At 36.2% G+C, this 22766-nt stretch overlaps 1 long non-coding RNA gene across 1 annotated transcript in view; it reads left to right on the forward strand.

Annotated features, from left to right (window-relative positions):
* The window catches only part of LOC130033672 (uncharacterized), a 56609-nt gene that overhangs the window by 9935 nt on the left and 23908 nt on the right, over nt 1-22766 (forward strand). The window contains exons 2-3 of the long non-coding RNA XR_008793970.1: nt 2975-3104; nt 19103-19204. This is a non-coding gene — a long non-coding RNA (uncharacterized LOC130033672). The remainder of the gene's footprint in view (nt 1-2974; nt 3105-19102; nt 19205-22766) is intronic.

The raw sequence follows: 22766 nt of genomic DNA on the forward strand, positions 1-22766 counted from the left end.
GACTTCTCGACCTAGGTACACATAACTGTTGTGTTTGGAGATGGCCGTTCCATTGAGAGCGAATGGAGCGTCAGGAATGAGGCTGTTTCTCATAAACATTGTCTTCGTGGGATTCAGCTGTAGTCCGACCTTTCCACACTCACAGTCGAAGTCAGCCAGCAATTGTGCTGCTTGGCTAATGTTTGGTGTTATTACAACGATGTGATCAGCAAAGCAGAGGTGGTGTAGTTGCCGATTATCTATCTTCACTCCCATTACTTCCCATTCGAGTTGTCGCATGATGTTATTGAGGGTGGCACTGAAGAGTTTTGGAGAAATGGTATCACCCTGCCGAACCCCTCTCTTGACATTGATGATCACTTCTTTGTAGAATGATGAGATCCTGTTAGTGAATCCGTAATACAGCTCACAGAGGATCCTGATGTGTTGAGTTTGAATGCCCTGATTGGCTAGGGCTTCAATGACCGCTTCCGTCTCAACAGAATCAAAGGCCTTTTTAAATCAATGAATGTTAGACAGAGCAGCATCTTGAACTCCTGAAAAACCTCAATGAGCTTGGTTATCGTGTGGATATGGTCGATGATGCTGAATCCTTTGCAGAACCCAGCTTGCTCGCATGGTTCTTCTTCATCTAGTGTTCTGCCAATCCTATTCAGGATGACTCGAGTGAATAGGTTGTCGATGACAGACAATAAGCAGATGGGGTAATAGTTGCTAATGTCGTGAATGTCTCCCTTCTTGTACAGTAGTACAGTCCTGCTGGTTTTCCACTGGGACAGAACCTTACGTTCAGACAGGTAGCGTGTGAAGAGCCGAACCAGTGTATTGATGAGTACTGACGGCAGGTTCTTCAGGTGTTCAGGTCTGACTTTGTCTGGGCCGGGTGCTGTTCCTTTCTTTACCGAAAAAATGGCGTGTCAAATTTCCGAAGGGAGAACTCTGGGAACAACATATCCATCCTGGGGAATTTGGTATGTGGGCAGGTGGACATGGCTATCGAAGAGATCTGAGTAGAAGTCATGGATGATCTTCTCCATTGCCCTTCTGGAAGATGTGATAGATCCATCAGGATGTCAGAGGGCAGTCATCTTGGTCTTATGGTTGGCGAAGGACAGGCGGGTGTTAGAAATACTTTTCCCAGCTTCTGCTGCATCTGCCAGCACTTCTGCTCTTCTCTCTTTGAGGTCTACCTTTATCGCATCTCTGCACTACTTTGCGAGCTTGGACGTTCGCTTGCAGTTGCCAGAGTCATGCACCAAACCACATTGATGAATAAGCTCAAGAGTTTTTGAAGACAGGCTTTTTTTTTTGTGGCTATCTCTCTCTTGGTGTTCCTCACACAATCATGGAGGTGCTGAACCAGTTGATCGTATTCCTCGTCAATGTTGTCAACAACAGCATCTTCCCATGTTGCAGCAATAGTGCCAAAGAGCTCCCAGTTGGTGGTCGTTCTTGGAGTTCTCTTCTTAAACTTTGCAGCCCTTTATCCCCACTCTGTGAAGTAGAAAGTAGAAATTTGAAGTAGAAACTCAAATATTTACATTTCAAAAATGTGATTTTATTATGAAATACTCTATTTCTCTCTTATTTTTAGTTGGAATATTGTATTGATTTTTAAGAGGTGTGTTCGAAGTGTTATAATAACCATTATTCAGTATGGTAAATGGGATACAAAATATTTTTTATAAAAAGAGGCAGTAAGTATAATAGGTTGAGAACAATTGTCTTATGGCATCAAGGAATGAATGCATTAGTTGGACAATTTTCAGTGATAAATATAAATTTTATTTTAATAGAATAATTATTTCCAATGAGGAAAATTTTATCTCAGGGATTTTTAGATATGTAGTGTTAAGCCCTGAGTATCTGCCTTCTTATGTGTATGGATGAAGTGTTCAAAACAATTTGTCATGTGCACAGAAATACAAAAGATGAAACCTAAAGAGATTATACATTAGTCTCTTAAGAATAAAACTGATGGAGAGAAGCAGTATACCTTTCACACAGGCAGATATTTTCAAAGCATTGTGTGACAGGTACAGGGACAAATCCCGTTAATAAGTAAGAGGATTTGTGCTTGGCTCTGTCACATGCCACTTTGAAAATCTACCCTCAAACTGTCTATAAATTTTCATGCTCATCCTTTGCTTCTTGCTTTCTCCAGAATCTCTGACTTTCCTGTTGGTTTTCACCATTTCTCCTTAGTTAATCTCTTCACATCTTTTAGTACTTTTTCAGAGATTCTTGTATGTATTATGATTTTTTGGCTACTTTATTGTTGGAACAAAATATTTTGTAAATACAAAAAATATTTACATAAAGGAATATAGAAAGTAGAACAATATGGACCATGTTAGATTTTATTATATATTTATATATATTAAAGCCTGTGATGTGTGACTATTAGATTATCTAGAACAAAATAATTCTTAATTTCCTCTGTTGTGAATTAAAAATTAAATTGGTCATGCTAGATGTTTTTACCAAAAATAAATTGGTAATCTTCAAAGTAATTCTAGAGGTATCATCATGCAAATTAAAATCAAAACAAAATTCAATATTAATGCCTAATAGCTACCTTTGATCTGTGGCCTTGACTTTGGTGTATTGTCACATGTGAGTATTTAGTTTGTGGAGAAAGAGAGATAGAAGTATTTGGGATTTCATCTTTTGGTCTCTAACTGTGCTATATGGCATTGCACAGATTATTTTAATTGTGCAAAGAAAATTTGCTTTCTGGTTGAATATGTTCCATACAATTTTATTAAAACAAATATTTGATAATTTTCTTTTTAAAGTATTTGACTTCAAATTTGAATCTGGAAATTTTACTAGAAAGAATCAATTGCTTGAAATTTCAGTATAAAACGTGTTTTACAGTAGGTAATTCTGAATAAAAATTGCTTCTATAGGTAATATTTTCTAGAAGACTAGCAATAAACATCTTACACCATTTTCTTTTCTCACCTTTAAGTATAGAGCTAGACTGTCCTTCCATAGCACCCGACAGCTGGATGAAAAGTCAAAAACTAAGCTGATCTGCCAGATGGTTTGTGCACTCTAAATCTAACATCTGGATATTTTTTAAACATTTAGATGATTGGGTGAGTTTTTTACATTACATCTGCATGTTTTTGGCATTGTGTATGCATATGTGTGTGTTTGTATCTGTACATGTGTGTATGTGTATGTGTATGTGTATAAAGAAAAAAATGACAAGGTGTTACCACTTCAATAAAATAAACCAAGCAAAAGAGCAATAGTCTTTGAATTTCTTTTTATTTCTCTCAACATATTAATCTTATCTCAAGGACCAACCAGCTCAAATTCAAATTCTAGGACATTTCTGAAAGTTACTAACAAGTACGAATTATAGGTAGATTTAACTGATTAATATTAGTAGTTACTTAGATAAAATTCATTGGGAAACATTAGCTACCTAAAAATCAATTTGGACTTTAGGAACAGAAAATTTTCATGTGTCATTTTCCAGTTTTGGGAGGACATTGGAGGATTTGAACCATACCACATGTTACTTAGCCTTACTTCTGGCTCTGTGCTACGGGATTACTTTTGGCAACCTCGGATAATATATGTAGTTCCAGGGATCAATTTGGGTTGTTTACAAGCCAGGTGAGTACCTTAACTCTTGTTGTATTTTTAAATGGATGCTATCCAAATAGTTTACTTAAAGAAAATGTCCTACATGCAAGTCTTCTCTTTGATTTTGTATAATTCCCATTAATGCATGAGTAAAAAAGGGAGGAAGAAAACATCTGTTGAATAAATAGTTTAAAATATGCTACATAAAGTAATTTTATATGATTTTTTATTTAATTATCATGATTACTTTTGCAACAGGAAATATAAAATGAACTTTGCTTTACCATTGAACGATTGAGATGTTTCCTACCTTTGATATACATATAGTAGTTATCTATGTACCTTTAGTTTTGTTATTTTTAATAATGCTCAGTCTTATTTGTTAAAATTTTTAAGTACTACAGTAATACAATTTAATTAATATATTCACAAAATATATAAGTACATATATATGTATTATGCTAAGTACAACTATATACACAGCATAAAACACACGGCTAGTACTCAATAAATGTTGTTTGACATTTTACAGATGAAAAAACAGACACTTAAACACTTAATGGGGTCAGTTAACTAGAATGTCCCTAAAGGAGGGATTAAATTCATGTCTGTCACCCTGCCTTATGCCATACTCTAATCATTTTGTTATTACTTATTTATAGAAACAATAATGTCCACAGTTTGTTGCTTTTATAAGAATCATCTAAAGATAGCATTTTACAAGTTACATAGTAATTTCACATCTCATTATTTCTCATCCTTGAAGTGTTATCAAAATAAAAATAGATGAATGCGTAGAAAAGATCATTTGAATGATATGTTGTCATTCATGTAAAGAATTAAAAGTACAAAACTGTACCTACAATATGAATCCCCCTGGTGTTCCCAAGTCTTATTAACGCTGCCACTAGTGCTAGCAGGTAGTAGGATCCATATTTCTGAACCCACATGCCTATATGCTTGAAACATATGATTTAATGTTGCAAATATATATGTGAACTTGATTTGTGCAATAGGTTTCTGAGATGAACCAAACACAGACCGTGTCCTTAAAGAGAACATCATATAAGTTGCTGAATGTGCACCAAATACTTCATTTTGTTCTTTGGAAAGAATAATCACTCTGAAATTACAACTAAGAGAGACTTCAAAATATTTACGGAAAAAGTATCACTGACAGGGTCTCTAAAAATACATAGGATTTGATGCAAAGCATAATGCAAAGGGGATTAGAAAGCACCCATACCAAAGGGGAAAAAAACAACTTAATATTTTGGTTAGCACATTGTCCTTTTATAGATGGCATTGACATTATATATTTGGTTCCCCCAAGTCAAGTAAGGCAATACTAAGGAATATAATATTTAAAGTATGTAAATGAGATAATTTTGAGATATTTGGTTATGCCCTAAAGGGGCACAGAGAAATTGCTCATTTAAGCATAGGTGAAGACAGATTATAGTGGGAAGACTGAGACTCAGGTTTTCTGATGAATTGAAATACAAGTTACAAATAAAGAAATATTCTTCATGCATAAGTTTATTTATAGGAAGACCAGTAGCTGGACTTGATTTATTTTCTGGGTCTTTTTTCCAAACTTTTTTTTTGGAATTAATATTTATCAAATTACGTACTGTGGATTATTAAAACTTCTATGCAATAATGTGTATAAGGTGAATTAAAAGAATGATGACAACTTTAGGCAGCTGTTAATGTTAATATGTATTTTGAGAGAATTTTTCAGTCCAATGATTATTATTTCAGTCTATTGATTATTACTTTTCATTATATACTACAAAGTTGTATCTACAAAGTTGTATAGTATGAGTGCATTGCTTTCCAGTATTAGATGGCCATGGAATCTTTTTAGTTTTTATCTACTAATTTCAGAGTTTTTTTTTTTGAGGGAGGTGGGAGATAGAGGATAGAGGATTCCTAATAGCTCAGGTGATTGGGGTGATTCATGGGGACTCCCAGAGATTCTCAGCCAACAGGCCTGATTGATCACTGAGAGGACACAATGATGCTGTGCTGCTTAGGTCTTATGTAGCCATGACCATTGGTGCTTAGTGGCTTCTAGAATCATATCTGGCAGTGCTTGAGGGACCTGCTCTTTCCAAAGGCCATATTGGGCCATGTTGAACTAGAGTTTCACTCATACTTTCCTATACATCCTACCCCCTATACTGATCCTCGTCCCTGATGTCAGATTTATGAAACATTATTTGAATTCTCTTCCACAGTTGAGATTCCCTGCTGAAATTATAATAGAACTTGGCTCTCTGTTACAAACCATGCATGCTTTGTAATTGGAGCGATAGCACAGCGGTAGGGTGTTCGCCTTACAAGCGGCCAACATGGCCAACCCGAGTTCGATTCCTCCGCCCCTCTCGGAGAGCCCAGCAAGCTACCGAGAGTATTCGATATGCCAAACACAGTAACAACAAAGTCTCCAATGGAGACGTTACTGGGCCCACTTGAGCAAATCGACGATCAACGGGAGGGCCTTTACCTTTTTACCTTTACATACTAGAGGATATTTCCCCCTATATTTTAAGAACCACTTAGGAGAGACAGACAAATGAATTGTGATTAAGCCTACCTTACATACTGTTGTTATTTGAAACTAGGAAAAAAAAGTCCTTCTACAAACCAAAAAGATCAGGTGCTTGATTTTGGTAGTGGACCCTAGTGATACCTAAATTATTGAGCGAAAGGACTCAACTTCTATTTGTAAAGACTTTATCATCTAGAAGGCACTTTTTGGATAGGAACATACATGGGCTGTGATGAAGGGGGCTTGACTGACTGAACAGTAAACATGTACCATCATCAGTGTCTGCCAAAGGAGTGTAGAATTCTTGCACAAAGTGCCCACATATCTATCATAGTAAGTTTGAAATATCTCCCCAGAAAGAAAGAATTTTAAGGAGACTCTTAAGTAAGATATGACACTCGTCAGAAGAAAATAAGAAAATTGTTCCAGATGGTTGAGATTGTGAGAGGAGGTGAGAAGGTCAGAGGCGACAATGACTGGAGAGAAAAAAAAAAAAACTGGAGTGGTGATAATCCTCCAGGGCTTGGACAGGTAGTTTAAACTTCATCTGAATGATAATAAGATGCCAATGAAGATACTCAATGGGAAAAAATACTAATTTTTAGCATATAAAACCATATTTAAGACATAACATTCAGAATTGACTAGAAGGAGTTCTTAGGGTAGAAATTCAAGATAAAATAGCAAAATAGCAAGACTCTTAACAAATAAAGAAAGCCAAACAAAATGTGTGTTATCATTTGATGGTCCATTTTTACCCCTTTGCCAGTTTGTTATACCTGGATGCTGAATGTACTAACAGTTCCTTCTGCTATCTACTAGCAAGATGGAGATTGTGCAGTCAACACTGCCTGATTTAGTGTTAGCAATTTTAACCATCTTAGAGAAACACTGAAATGAGGCATATGCTTTTTTCATTAACTACTCTCAGACTTGGAAGCATGACAAGTTTTCAGTTTATTGGTTTTTAAAAAATCAAAATATATCTTCACAGAAACTGAAAGTATGTAGTTATTCTAAAACTAATCTGTATACTAATCTGCTAAAACAAAAGGGTTGTTCCTCTTTTTTCTTTTTTTTAATGCTCACTAAATACTTGAAATTGCAAAAGAAAAATCAATGTGATTCAGCAGAACCAACAAATTCTTCATGCATTCAGCACTATATTGTATGTGTATCCTATATCTAAAATATCTTAGATATTTAACCATAGCTCAGTTATTCATTCTTGCTATGTCTTGGTTTGCTCATCTTTAATATTAATGCTTGTGTTGTGGTGGATTTGCGTGAGGTGGGAACAAAGAGAGGTAGTCTCAAAAAACCATTGCTTCCACCTCTGTTGCTGTACCCTACCTCTGTCACATAGGGAAAAGCTCATGTCCCACCAGCTCCACAAGGAAACTGTCAAGCTGTGCCTGAAGTCCATTTGCTCTATAGGACAGGAAATTGATCCACACTACCTGAGTTCTTAGAAAGCTGTGGATTCAGGCTGGAGTAACCAATCTTTGCAGGAAAAGGAAAATAACTCCTAACTGTGACACATGAATTTAAGGATTGTTGCTGCTCCTCACAGAATATAATTTTAGAAGAACGCAGAATAGTTTTGTTGAAATGTGAGGGGAGAGAAGACAGGCCAATCCATGGTGAGAAAAACAGAAAACAGGTTTGGGCACAAGATTATACACAGCCTCTTCAGATTGTCTTGGCCTGGAGTTTTCTGCATACTTGAAAGTTAATCTTTGCCCATGAGTGTTGTCCCATGGAAATCCTTGGACTCTTGATAGTCCTTTTGTATTTTTATTATCACATTTGTATTTTCCTCTTGTTTCTTTTGGTACATGCTTCTCTGGATACTGCCTCAGTTTCTTGATCTCCAAAAGTTCAGGATTTGCATCTCAAAATGTGTTGCTCATGTTTTCTGGGTGATTCAGGGCTGGACAATGTTTTTTTCAGTGTTATTAATTCCCCTCAGAGGCATTACAGGGCTCCCCATCTATCTTCTTCTAACAATATGCATTATAAATTTGTTATCAGGATTAAAGATATAGCATGTAAATCAAAGGGTATCTTCCTGATAGTGTTATAAGGTTAAAATTCTACTACTTTCCTTCTTGGATTTTATGGATTGCTATAGAGAATACAGTTTAACAATGCTTGAAAACTGCTATGGTATTCAAAGTCAAAATGTTTTTTATTTAATTTTTTAAATACATATTTTATTTATTTGTTGAATCACCGTGAGAACAGTAACAAAGCCTTTCAGTTCAAGTCTCGGTTGGTCATACAATGATTAAACACCCGTCCCTTCACCAGTGCATATTTTCCACCACCAAGAGCCCCAGTATACCCCCCTCCCACCCACCTCCCACGTGTGTGGCAGATTTCCACTTTACTCTCTCTCTCTTTCTCTCTCTCTCTCTCTCTCTCTCTCTCTCTCTCTCTCTCTCTCTCTCTCCCCCCATCCCCCCATTGGTTGCATTTAATATTACGACAAAAGACCGACTACTGTTATTTGGAATTTTCCCCAACATTCAGACCTACCACAAAGACATCATTAGAAAATTTGTTTTCTAATGTCAATTATGAAGAGCATATGTGGCCACAATAGCAGCCACCCAAATTTGGAATTCTAATATTTTAGTAAAAAACCTAGAGGGATTACTACCAGAAGCCCCTGGGTTCCAAGATTAGTATGTGTGCTTCTAGGTTTATGGTCGGTCAGAAGCTGGAGGAGGCATTTGAGGGTGGCAACCCAGAGCATTTTCATGGCGAGGAGCGGGGCCGATTCCACCCCCCATCCCATGAAGCCCCATGCGCCTCGTCAATGCAGCCACATTCCTGGATGTTCATTAGGCTCTAAAAAATGCAGGACACCATGTCACCACCACAGAGGGGGGCAGGCGGAAGGACAGACACCCTTCCCCTCCCAGGGTGGCATAGCAACATAGTTAAATACACAGTCCAGATGCATTTCGGTTGGGCATTATCTTTTGCTCAGATTTTCCCACCACCATTCAAGCCTGATTTTCAGGGAGAAATGTTGGATGATTTACTTTTCATTGATCACTTTGCATATAAAGAAATGTTGCGTGGCCAGTTATGCGGCCGTGCAGTTTGGAAAAAATGTCCTAGTACCTGCATGCCAGAGCCATGCTTGAAGAAGCTCATGGTCACCAGGATTCCATCTGAAGAAAGTGGGATGGCAGCACCTACCCCATCTGTGACCTCCCGGTGATATCAACTCTGTTTGGGGCCTGGAGCATTCTGTGGGAGCTGTGGGGCCCTCCAGCCGGTTTTCTTCTTTCTTGCTGTGTGCTGTAAGATTCAAAATGTTTTTTAAATTATTGTTAATTTTTCTGAATAACTTAAAACAGTGATTGATTTATCTATATAGCTATGGATACATTTCTCTAATGAATAATTATGAAGGCAGGTTCTTTAAAGTCAGGATATAGCGTATGGTTGTATAATTTATATTCCCAAGCTAAGGCAGCTTTGAGATTATTAAGGGAGTTGTGGGTGTCACATAGAAACAACAGGTACACGATTAAACTGTCTCAGGGAGATCTAGTTGTTCTAGTATCAAGGGACAGTAGTAGAAGCACTGTTCTAGTATCAGCGTAATATAGAGTAGTCAGGATTATGTAAAAATGATATAGTCCAAGTAGTAAGCGTCAGATAGGTTAAGATTTATACTAGCCAGTGGCTGGAAAGAATTCATAAATATCTCAGGAGTCACCCGACATTTTGTCCTGATACAAGTAAACTACCAACAGGGCCACTTCTATCTGTAGCTCTCCAGCTGCAAGACAAGCTAAATCCAACCTCAGGTGATTTCCCCTGGGCTTTACAGCCTTGATTTTATGAGCCAGATAGTGGTGCTTCCTGGAGAAGGAGGCACACATTCCCTCGTGCTGTCCAAAGCAATCCCATGCCAGAGGTTGTACAGTGCACCTCTTTGGGGCTTTGTGAAAGACAAAAAGTGGCTTAGACTCCTAGAAAACTTGAAGTGTCAGTCCTTTGAACTCTCTGGATGAGCCTTGTTGAAATCTACTTCCAAGGGTGAAATTTCCCTTCTCTTGAATTCCTCACAGCTGCTTCTGTCAAAGATTAGTCCAAGACCCCTAATATCAGAGAATTCCAAATTGGGATAAGGAAGAACATTTCTTCTTGACCATCACAACAGAAAAATTAGTTTTCATATAAGGGAAAGTACAGTCTTGACTTTCACTTGGTTCTCTGCAATTTATTTCTCCAGATGTTTCTTGTCTAACACTAATGTGTGAAGTATTTTAAAGTTCAAAATATTTTAATGTTCTATTTCTGTTTATGGGCTGGAGTGATAACACAGTGGTAGGGTGTTTGCCTTGCATGCAGATGGCCTGGCTGAGCCAGGTTTGATTCCTCTGCCCCTCTCGGAGAGCCTGGCAAGCTACCAAGAGTATCTCGCCTGCACGGCAAAGCCTGGCAAGCTACCCGTGATGTATTCAATATGCCAAACACAGTAACAAGTCTCACGATGGAGACGTTACTGGGACTGCTCGAGCAAATAGATGAACAGCAGGAGGACTGTGACCGTGACCGTTTCTGTTTGTTATAGTTTGGGGATCACATCCAGCAAGGTTTCTGGCTCTGTGCTCAGGGACCACTCGTGGCAGTGCTCAAGAAAACACATGTGGTCCCTGAGATCCATCTAGAGTTGGCTTCTTGCAAATCAGGTGCTTTAATAAATTTACTATTTGTCCAGCCCCTGCTTCTCATTTTCAATACTACTTTTAATGATAACATTGATTTTGACCAGAATTTTAAGTGTCAACATTATTTTTATTGTCTTTGTAGATATATATTTAATTAGCTATAATTTACTGGTCTTGCAAAGTGCAAAACTTATATGGTAAAGTTAAGGGAGAGTCTTTTATGAAATTTAATCTTCTGATCTCCATAGATTTTCTTTATGCTTAAAAAACATAGCAATATTAAAAACTGTGCACTGGAAAAAAAAGTGCAGGGGTCAAGATGCTTATTCTACATGTAGCCAATCTTAGCTTGATCGCTGGTCCCATATATGGCCAGCTCCCTGAACTCAACCCAAAGTGATCCCTGAGTACAGAGCATTGAGCACCAGGAGCCAACCCTAAGCACTATTTTCTGTGGCCCAGAAACAAAACAAAACAATTATTGTGCTGGGGATACCAGAATTATAAAGGAGAGTTTCCAACATTTCAAGGTGTGTCTGTCCAGCAAAAATAAAGACAAGCAAACAAAAACAACCTAAACTCTGTTTACTTAATCAATGCAGGTTACATAGAATAGACTATAAATCCACAGGTAAAGATCTACTAAATATGTTGTTACTCTTTAAAATACCCTGTGATATACAATAAGCAAAATTTCATAGGTATAACAGGCAGAAAAATGTGTTGCAACAAACTCAGATAATACAATAATATAGTGGATCCAATAATAAGCATGATTATATTCATATAGAACATAATTCAATAAAATGTAGTCAAATATGATAGCAATAAGTTTGGTATATTTTATTTCACATAATTTTGTTAGTTACTATAAAATGTTTATTATTACTACCAAATCCATTTGTTGACAAGAGGAGTTCAGCATATAAAACTTTTATCTTATTCAACTGGATAGTAGCTGCATATTTACACCAACTAGTTGAACAGTTTTTCCTTAAATTTTCCATTTTATATTGCCTATGTAATATGTTTTTTTCTCTTCACCATGTCATACCAATCACTCAGTGGTTTGTATTTATTATTCTTCAGAAATACAAAGGAAAAACTAAAAAAAAAAAAGAGGACTATGATTGATTGTACATTTAAATAAGTTTACTACAGATTGAGACAAATGTGCTAAGCTTGTGTGTTTCAATCACTGTATCGTCACACAATCGAATAAACACACGTGTACAATACAATGTTTAATTGAGTGCAGCAAGTACATTTATTTTAGTGATTTCACCATTGCGTGTCCAGTAAATGCAGCGTTCATGTTGGGGGAGCTGAAGTTCTATACACATATGGAAGTTTTAAATCTTTTACTGACTTTGATGGGTCATAAAAACCCATATGTTTTTAAATGATTAAAAAGAAGTACTTTTTATTTCACAAAATTTACTTCCAATGAATTTAAATAAATTTTAAAAAACACATCCGGGTTTTTAGCTCCCTGAGGAGGAAAAAACAAACAAACAAACAAACAAACTTTAAAGTCCAAAAAATTTTCTTCTTTTAAAATGCCACTCTGATCTCAATGAGAATGAAACAGGACATTTCCTCTGTGCCAGGGCAGCTTTTCTATGACAATCTCATTTGGAAATTGCAGTTCCAACACTTTAGGCACCAAGCATCACACTCATTTTGCTTTCGGATTGTTTGCATAGCTTCGGTCAAATTCAGTATCACCTTGTGCATGCATGCACATCTGAGGGCCAAATCTGGGCTATTAGGTCTAAAGACCCAAATGGAGCTTGCTAGATTCTTTCATGCTTCCTTCATGCTCTATTTGCATAGATGCTCTTTTTCAGAAGTGCTGCCATACACAGATTTCTGTGTCATTTTCATTAGTGCATCTTGGAAGGAAGAAAAAAAGAAAACAAAAGCTAAATAGTAATGTGTGCTTTACTGTGTCAGCTTCTTAACATCTGTTTCATTTTCCAGGTGTGATGGACAGGTTGTAATGAATGTTCAGTACCAACGTATTGAAAAGGAGTTTTCTTGTAACAATTTTTACGATCCAATCCTTTTTCCTTAAATGTACTGACTTTATACCACCGGGAGTGACCCTGAGCACAGAGCCAGGAGTAATCCTTGAGCATCCTCAGGTGGAATCCCAAACCAAACAGGCAACAACAACAAATGAATAAGCAAATATATAAATTATTGGATTTAATTATAATTCTTTCTTTAATGTTTTTCCTCTCGGAGAGCCCGGCAAGCTACCGAGAGTATTCGATGTGCCAGACACAGTAACAACAAAGTCTCCAATGGAGACGTTACTGGGCCCGCTCGAGCAAATCGACGATCAACGGGAGGGCCTTTACCTTTACCTTAATGTTTTTTAAATAATTCATGCTGTTAGCTCTTTTTATATGGAGGGTTTATTTGTTGGAGAAATCTCTAATAGACTTGTCTTCCAGTCAGTTGAGGGTGGTGATCTAAGAGGGGGTACTGCGAATGTAATTTCAATTAATAGTACTTGAGGAAACCACTGTTTTCTAAATATCTTTGAAAAATACATGCTAATCATATTAGCTAACTTGATTAAGTGCTTTTCTGTGCTTTGTTTGTATTAATTGGCTTAAGGTTCTATTTTTTTCTCCTACTTTACAGGTGAGGAAACAGTTTAAAATGCAAAATAACTTACTCATGTTTTCGTACTAATACTTACATAAAATTCACTAAGAAGTCCTGTCATGAGTTAACTCAGTTCACTTTATTAAGTCCAACACATCATACAACATATATTTAGAATACTCTAAACAAGGAGCAAAAAGGTAAATGAGATTTTCCACCTCTGTGATAGCAAAAATTATAAAAAAAGGTAATATTTTGAATAAGCTTGCTAGCTAATAGATATGCCTAATCAAAAAACCAAACTGGTTACTTTTTGATGATGATTTCTTACTTTAAATGGTGATTTTCATATTTTTCTTATCACAGCAGGTCATTACTGGATAGTCCAAGATAACACATTAAAAAGTGAACAATTAAGTCAACCAACCATTCATGATGCCTTGAGACTCAGTTTTATTTTCACTGAATTTGACCATTTGGAAAACTGGTTTTCTCTCAGACATTGTAATATGAGTTTTTTTTTTTCCTTGCCAGTGCTGCTAATATTTTTTTAGGTTACATGTAAAGGGTGTTTATATTTTGCATATGATATGCAAGTAATTTGTTCAAAGTAGGGATAGTCCAAAGAATAGACTATTCAACCACTGGTGAGGGAAAGGAAATCACTGTATTTGTCTTTCAATAAGTAGGAGGAGAAAAGTATCTTATCTCTTCTAAAGGATTCATTTCTTTTTTTTTTCACACATCGAAGACTATATTATAAAACAAACATGGATTTGGTCCATTTTACGTCTCTTATATAAAAGTAATATAGGAGAGCATAGCAGCCTAATGAACAATACTTAAAGATACATAATTTGCACATATTTTTCTTTTGCTCTAACAGAATTTCTGAGATGAGTGAAGAAATGAGTAAATAATATCACAAACTTTGAGAGAAAACTAAATTAGGCTTCAGCTTGATTGCCCTGAGATGTTTTCGTTGCCATTTTATCCATCCTCTGCTTAGCTTTTGCTTAAGATGTTGGTGAGATGATGAAAGCTGAAAAGTAAATAGGTGCTTCAATAAATGCAAATAAATGAGTGCTTTCCTAGCAAAGAATTACAAAAAATCAGCCTTTCCTCTGAAGCTAATCCCCCGACAGCTAAGACTGTGAATTTCCCTCCTCAACATGCACACAGATGGGTTGCCACTGAGGATGACAGATGAGTTGTGTTTGGCGGGATTAATGAGCATTATCATGTTAATAGATGCTTAGGTGAGGTCTGAGCAAGTCACAGGCCTGGGCAGAATTACCACGTTTATAGAACTCTGTGTGAGCAAGCTCCTCTTCTCTTCTCTTATTCTTCTTACTAATAATTAACTTGTAACGTTAAACATTTTTAGTCCACCAAGTGATCCACAGAGTACTGCCTTCCAAAGTGCTGGGAGCATTTATGGATCCAGCATCATGCTTTCTGTCCTTTGACATGCAAAATGCAGGCAGTCCTGCCTGAGTTACTCTTCCATTGCTTTTGTGCATTCAGCTCCCTCATAATCCAGAGTCTACTTTGTTGCAATCGCTTTAGAAATCTGACATATTGATCAAGAGTTTAGCCTTAGTAACTACTGCACATATATCAACTGTTGTTGAGTGTGTCAGGTCACATTTGATGGCAAGATGATCTTGTACCCAACTAGAAGAGCTATTGCAACAATCCTGAGTTGATTCTGTTACCCTCATCTGGCCAGAAAGATTCTGTTGCATCATAACTGCTGCAAAAGAATTTTATGGTAACTGTTAAGAAGTTGTGTAAATGAGGGAAAATAAGTCTTGTTAGTACTCTATAATGGTTCTCATTTTTAAATGCAGGCAAAAATCAGTATTAATGTCCAACTCATATCAACTTAAAATTGTCTAAAAAATTACAGGACATTTCCCTGCTTAGGTTAATTCGACAAACTTTTCTATGCATAAGTATATCAATATTACCATAATAATCTAAGAAAACTTTACAGAGATCTCTGCTATAACCGATTCTATTACAGAAAACAATTTCAGTAGTGCAAAGATGTTACTCATACAATATAATGAGTTATATTTTATTTGTTTAAAATCAGTCATGAATTTGCTTGAAATTCAATTTAAATTTTTTTGTAATAAAAGACTTTCCAGAATACTCTTTAAACATTAAGTATGTGATTGAGGACAAATAGTTCCACAAGTTCTTAACTTTGTGATTAATTTAATCACTCGCCATTAAGATGACACCTATAGATTGACTACATGTCCTTGTTGCTAGAGAGAATCTACATTTACTTTATCAGTATTTAGAGGGTGGTTGACAACAGTGCTTTCCCTAAATTCCCAAAGGTTCTTATTTGTATGGTAAACCTATAAACCAAGTAAGAGATTTCTAAATTAGGCTATCTTAAATTCCAAGTATGCCAGGGAGGGTAGAAGATTATTTGGAGGTAAGTTCCCATTAGCTCTGCAGAGCAGCACACTGAGAAATAAAATTTTCTGTTGAGAAGAAATTGAAGCTAGTCCACAAATATTTATTCAATAACTCTTTTGTGTTTTTTTCCAGCCAACTTTTATAACTTTCATTCCAAAAATAACAATGTTACGTACATATGCATGATTTCTTTTTTTGGTCCTCAATTTTTTTTTAAACAAGAGCTATTCTAAGTAAAATAAAAATATGAAATTAATTCAGTACAAAATTCTTAATTATTTACATTATTAGAATTTTAATTTGACAATATGCATTAGTCACATTAACTAATTAGTTTATTCTCATCAACCTTGTGTGTTAGGTACTAACATGACCATTTTATAGATGCGGAAACAGATTCCTGGGAGGTCTAGTAGGTTAGAAGTAAACATGGCTACCTCCAGGAAGAAATAGAATACCTGGTTGAAGATACGATGCTCAGAGTTTGATCTCTAACACGCATGAGCCATGACAGAGCAAGAGTGTGATCTCTGATGCTCCACGACTGAGAGTGCACAATCTCTGTTTATTACTACAACAGCATAAGGAAGGAAAAGGGAGAGTAAAAGCATTTTTAATGTCCATATCAAAAGGGGAAACCTAGATAGGAAAGGTAAAGGTATTATTACTGTTTCTCAAGACTCAAGCATAATGATATACAATGTTATGGAAGCACAATTCAATTTAGACTTTCTTGAAGTCTAAAAATGGTGCTTATATTTATGTGATTCTACCAATAAAATTAGTATCAAAGTATATTCACCTTGATAGAAAATGACCAAACATTTCCATATATATTTTTATATAATATAATATATAATATATATGTAATACCGTACACAGGTACACACACACACACATACACAGACACACACATACACACACATATATATATAGTGGAATTTAATGGTGAAACAATTTTTATAAATAATGACTAATCAGTATATTTTACAAAAAACTTCTGCAATTCAGATGGAAGAAAACCAGACTGAAAATAATATTACTTTTTAAAAATAAAAAATTAGATCAACATGTAGATAATTAATGCAATGCAATGGATAACACATAGGCACCATGTTTTTGAGGACTAACATTAGATTATACATTAAAGGTGATTCTTAGGAATTACTCCATAGCTTGAAGTTATTCTATAAAATGTATAAACTACTAAAAAATATTAATAGAATAAAAAACATAGCTATAAACTAATTAAATTATAAATGAGGGTCATTAAATTTTTACCATAATGTCCCTATTGAATAACTTGATGCTAATCATGATTTCTGTCCAACTTTTTCAGTAGTTTATGAGAATAAGATATTATAGGTAAAGGAATGTATTAAATCAGGATCATCTTTGACCTTTCACATAGGGTCCTCATCTTTTCATTCAGTTTTACCAAAATTACATGAAAGAGAATTTCCCAGTATGTTTTCCCCACTGTCTCTCAAATAATAAGTATTGTCAAAACGATTTAATATGAAATTTTATATGCTTGATTTTAATGCATGCTGATTCTTATTTTACATCTCAAAATACACACATAATTTTATGACTAAGAGAAATGATTTGTGATCATAGCTGGATATGACCACAAATTAGATATATATTGAAAAGTAAAACATTATAATTTCTCATTTTAATTCATATTTATACTCAAAAATGTTTTTAAACTTCAGATCAGATTCAGAAAACTTCAGATTTGTGTGAAGTTTTCTAAAAGGAAGTATACATGCAATGTTAAAAAAAAAGACTTTTATTTTCCAAAACTTAATATAAAAGTAAATGAAATTTAATAAGTTACAAAATATTCCGTATTGAGCTAGCTCTTTACCCTCCCACTCCACACACACCTACAGTCTCACAGGACACACACACACACACACACACACACACACACACACACACTCATGCAAAGAGGAGGAAATCTGCAACTGAAAACAAGCAAAAACCTGAGCACCAGAAATATGGCACAAAGGGCTCTGCACGAGGCCTTGAGTTGATTCTGACACAGGGTGCACTGTCTCGCAGGATATAACCTAATAGCTCCCAGCATGACTGAGGGCCTGAGCACTAAACTGTCAGGGCTGCGCTACCAGATGGCCCTGTGGAAAAAAAGAGCAGGACCTGCTTTTGTAAATCAATGTTATCACTATTGCTCTCAGAGTTCTCAATTCTAGCATGTTCTTACTATTGGTCTTTCTCAGATGGGATGAAGCAGAAGGGAGCCACAATCAGGATACTCTAAGAGTCCTGTTATCTGGCACTCTTATTTTTATTGCGGGCGAGGGAGTATAGGGCAATGTTGGTGGAAGGCACATCTGACTATGCTCAGGACATCCTCCTGGCTCTGCACTTAGGAATCACTCTTGAGGAGCTCAGAGGACCATAAGGGATGCTAAGGTCAACTCTTGTCGGCCACAAGCAAAGCCAGTGCCCTATCCTCTCACTGTACTCCAGCTCTGTCCTCTCTCTGACACTCTTTAGGCAGATAGTACGCCTTGTGCCCTGAGAGATCCTCCAAATTAGGTGAGTAAAGTGTTTGGGAATTAATCTTAAACAGGCAGCCTCCTCAGTCTAAAACATATAGTCTGCCATTATCAAATCACCAATGCCATTGATTCAAAAATTAGAAGACCAAAAAAAAGTTACTCTGAAAAGGAAAAATGTGTGAAATAAAACATATTTGAAAAGCTGTGTCCTTTGTCTAATTCTGGAGTCAAAGCATTCTCTGAAAAGAAACTCCTCCCTCAGACACTGTCCTTTCCAAATTATGAAAGTTACCTTTGGGATGAAGTTGTCCCCCCAGCCTATTTGCCTGGTGTGCCATCCACCAGAAATATTTGCCTAATAATTTTGCTGGTAGTGCAGGGGTTAACTCACTTCCTTTTAGTCCTTCTCAGAGTTTTTTTCCTTTGGAGTGGTAGGTTTATTCCTGTGATCTGGAGAATATCTGCCTCTGCTCTGGAGAGACAGAAGCTGTGACACTGGGCTGTGATCCACGAGGGCTCTGGGAGGTGCCTGGGAGGGAATCTACATTAGGCAGCACCCTTGGAGAGCAGATTTGTAACTTTGAGGAAAGTTCTTTCTGCCAAATCATTTCAAATGTGTTGTTTAGTTAAGTTCTCTTCCGTTTCTTTCTTTTCAGATGGATGTAATGGTGTCATTTTATCTCCACCCAGGAACTTGTGTCAACAGCTCCCTCCACGGACCATTCACTAGAGTTGCAATGTCACAGTGTCAGAATCTTGTGCATGAAATTTTGTGGCTGTTATTTTTGTCAAACTCCAGAGTTGAATGTTTTTCACTTCTGTGAACCTCCCTTTTCCTCTCTATCTGTCCTTAACTGAACTCTACTGGTTTCCCCGAAACTCCTAATTTCTGGCCACACTGACCCAGGCAGGCCAGACCAGCCATTTCCTTTCCACCTTCCTCTTGCTGCTGGAGCTACCTTTGCTACTACTTTGAAAATTGGTTTTAAAATGTTTCTCAGTTTCTCTGTCCCTGGCAAGAGAACTATTGCACTTAATTTTCCTCTAAAATTTGAGTTTGATATTAAACATCATGCTTGTGTGTACCTTACATTTTTGTGTTTGTTTTTAAAACATGTGGGTCCAGAGCGGAGCATTTTCTGTTAAAAAAGAAAAAACCTGTTGCTCCTATAGGCATAAACAGGTTAAGCCTGACCATGATTGTAAGATTATCCAATGACAACGTATGGACAGGCCTCTTACACTGAGCCTTTACCAGAAGGGTTTCAAGATTGTTTTCATTTGTTGCCTGTTGAGAAAAGCCGCAGGGAAATGTCAAAGTAGTACTCAATGACATGTTTTACTACTTTTAAGCAAAGGGTAATTTTTAATTTTTTTATTGTTGACACAATTGCCTGTATGTGTTTTTCTTTATTCTGTCTTTATATCATGTTGTTTTATTTCTTCCTCCTGTACAGTGGCCCTTTGATTGCCACATCTTTTCTTGCTTTTGTGATGTGGATGGAATGGATTGCTTATCTGTTAGGTTTCTCTCATCAGATTTTCCTTAAGCCTTGGGATCTTCCCTCATTTCCTTTGTCCCAATACATGAATCAGAATAGGACTGTCTCTGTGGGAGGGGAGGGGGAAGAGAGGAGTCTGAGTACAAGAAAAACCTGCTTTCAAAAAAGATGCTGCTTGATGAGGGGTCAGCACTAAGGGGAAGTATTGAAAGTTTAGCAGACTCAAGAATCTTCCCCCCTCTTCCCACAAGCTCCAACTCCTAACATGAGGGGGATTCAATATTGACTCTCATATTATCCACTGGAGAATTTTACTACAAAATTATACCTGTGTTATTTATAGTAAGTTTATGTGTTGCCACCGTGACATATTTTATTCTGATTTTTTCATTCATTGTCTCAGAAATTCATTTGAAACAGAATCATCATAATTGAAAATGAACAAAGTTTTAAGGGGAAATTGTAATTTTTATACAAAATACATTCTCCCAAGATAGTTTGTTATGAACTTGGAATGTCCAGTGACAAATCAGGTCGGGTAACACTAAGATACAAATTTAATAGCGTTTATGGTTATCATGTTTACTGCTTTAGTGTTGTCTTTTATGGCATTTATAATGTACAAATAATACGGAAGCAAGGTTTATCAAGTGATGACCAATGGCATATTGCATATTGTTTAGAGAGAGTCCCTTGTCTTATTGGGAATATAGAGTTTAACAAGACACTTGCCATCATTTTCTTAACAGGGATAATAAACAGAACAATTCTGCATAAAAGCTCATATCAGCTTCTTTCATGCCTTTTCTTTTCAGGAGACTGCCTAAGGGTTTAAGCAATTTACTGGTCTGACCCGCATCCTTTCTCTGCAGTCTGCGGTTCTTTTGTTTAACATTAGTATGTGGGCAAACAGCATTCTGAGCTGTGCAGAGCTTATCAGCCCGCGTTCAGTCAACCGGAACCCCATTCTATGTATCTTAGCGGGGCCACATTTAATACTTCACAGTGGGAGCATCTGCAGTTTCCAAAAATGACTTGTTTATCAGATAAACTCTGTCCTTATGCTGACAGATGTGGTGGATGGTGGATCTTCAGTCTCATATTTCTCTAATATAAGGCTGTACAAAATATGGTATGTGAGAGACAGGGAGACCCACAGAACAGAGCCATGACAAGAATTAGAATTGTTTATGTAGCTTTTAGCTAACTGTACTCAGAATTCACTTGCTAGAGGAGGGAAAATGAAGGCAACTCTCAGCTTCTGTTTCGAAAATGAGTAAGTGACAAAGTCCCATGTTACCTAAAGTGTTAAGTAGAGGAAAGACATTTTCCCTGCTAACATAACATTGTATGATTTCATTGGTAAACACTGTAGGTTAGTGGCATGGTCTGATAAAAGCCAGGCACCTGAGGGGGTGGCCAAGATATTGATCACTATATGCCTGATGATGGCAGAGTGTAGGGAAATTAGAAATAGGCTTGGGAGACTTTTCTGTCATTAATCCAAGACAATACAAATGTAGTCTGTTAATTTAAGATGATATTTTCTTTTTAAATTGTATTTGAGTTTTGTAAATTATTTTAAACATATTGAGGAACTATAAAACGCTCCTTATAAAGTATACTTCTTGAACTTTCAGGTTTCACACTGTAGGCATAAATATTATGCAGTTATTTTGAAATCATTTCCAATCTGTGGTTTATCTACATACAGGTATATATATGGACATATGCAAATAATTATTTTAACCAAAGCTATTATATGTGGTTTAATAATTAGAGCATTTCCTAATATTATATTCCCTTCAAAGGGGTGAATTGAATATGTTTTCATTATGCACTTTGAGGATTTTTTTTCCCTAGAGATATCCATATCTTATAAATCTTATGGTAGCATGCAAAATGATGCTAAGTAACACAAGAACAGACATACTAGTGCCTTCTCACCAGTATGTTACTATCCTAGAATAAGCACTGATTTCAAATGATGAGGTTTGATCCTTTATGCAGTTCACATTGCTTGTGGTACTCTTATAATTTAGCACATATGTTACGGTTTTGCTCCTACCTATAATTACTCTTCATATTAAGGCATTTTCCCTCTAATTATTTCACTAGTAGTAGGCCCCTTCACCTCTCAGCTCTCTGCTAATTAAATACCTTTAAACAAGTCTTTGTTATTAATTTTGAAGTGTTGCCATGACCATCTGATAAAATAATTATTTGAGAAAGCAATTTTAAATGAATAACTTAAACTTCAATGTTTTCATATAGGGATAAAGGCAATACAATAAAGCAAAGAATACCAGAGATGCATCTTTGAAGCCTATATAGCTGGATCATTGTCAAAGTACAATGTTATGTCTAACAAAAAAAGAGATTGTATAGCATACAAATCAGTAATTATAGAAAACATGATGGTGTATTTCTGCATATCCTACATTTTCCCACATAGAGTTTAATGCCCTTTTATGTGTGGTTAAAAACAACCTTGCACTGTCTTTTTCGCAGGAAAGCCTATCAAAATGCAGCCATTAAGAAATATATTCAATATCAGACTAGAAGACATTTGTGTGCCTTCCCCTACTCTCACTAATGTGTGCTAGCCAACTGTTCATGCAGAAATTGTAACTGTTAATGAGGGTTAAAAGGAAATTTTAAATAAGGTGTCATCTTTTGAATAAGGTACCTCAACTGTTATAGACACTCTAATATTTATTTTCTATCTTGCCTCTTGCACTTAACACAGCCCACCACAAAAAAAATAATTATTACAATATTTTTCAAACAAAACACACACACCCCCTTCCCTGGCCCT

The sequence above is a fragment of the Sorex fumeus genome, unplaced genomic scaffold (assembly GCF_029834395.1).
Source record: "Sorex fumeus unplaced genomic scaffold, SorFum_2.1 ptg000054l, whole genome shotgun sequence".
NCBI lineage: Eukaryota > Metazoa > Chordata > Mammalia > Eulipotyphla > Soricidae > Sorex > Sorex fumeus.